This window comes from Sinocyclocheilus anshuiensis, unplaced genomic scaffold (assembly GCF_001515605.1).
Source record: "Sinocyclocheilus anshuiensis isolate Anshui unplaced genomic scaffold, SAMN03320099.WGS_v1.1 scaffold508, whole genome shotgun sequence".
NCBI lineage: Eukaryota > Metazoa > Chordata > Actinopteri > Cypriniformes > Cyprinidae > Sinocyclocheilus > Sinocyclocheilus anshuiensis.
In genome coordinates, this window is record NW_015555744.1 from 1,724,117 (window position 1) to 1,724,804 (window position 688).

The window sequence follows — 688 nt, forward strand, 5'->3', positions numbered from 1 at the left end:
AAAGACTTAAACTACTTCAGTCTGTGTGCACTGAATTTATTTAATACACGAGTTTCACAATTTGAGTTGAATTACTTAAATAAATGAACTTTTCCATGACATTCTAATTTATTGAGATGCACCTGTATTTGATAAAAAAAATTCCAAAAATTTCCCCTAGAGAAACCTTTTTAAAAATGTGTGTAAAAAAAAGAAAAAAGATTTTCTTTATCTTTCTGAGATAAAGAAAAATGTTTCTTAGTATAAGTTAAAGCAGGACACTGAAACATTTTACAGTAAGGGAAGATTTATTCACATAAAGTACATTTTTCTATTGCATTTAAAGGCAATTTGACTAGGTTTTCAATGCCCAATGGCGAGATTACGGCACAATCAGTGTCCTTTCACTGCTGCTCAACAGGCGGCTAACTGCATGAGGGACTGCAAAAGTGGGAGTGAGTGGTCACATGGTAATTATTTCCAATGACACATTATTCTAAACAACAGGTTTGTTTGGTTCATTTACACATCTAAAATTCACACTAAAGTACAGAGCATGTTTGGCAGCAAACAACACAAAGCCTTGGCAATACACTGACCGTTTGAGTGAGATGCCTGATCTTTTGTACAGTACAGAGTACATGCACACTCTTTTCAGCCTCATTAAAATCCATTTATCTCAATCCCCCCCCCCCCCCCCCCTCTTTTT

At 35.3% G+C, this 688-nt stretch overlaps 1 protein-coding gene across 5 annotated transcripts in view; it reads right to left on the bottom strand.

Moving 5' to 3' along the window:
• The window catches only part of LOC107673394 (serine/threonine-protein phosphatase 2B catalytic subunit alpha isoform-like), a 64,469-nt gene that overhangs the window by 30,982 nt on the left and 32,799 nt on the right, over positions 1-688 (bottom strand). The gene's annotated exons all lie outside the window — the stretch shown is intronic.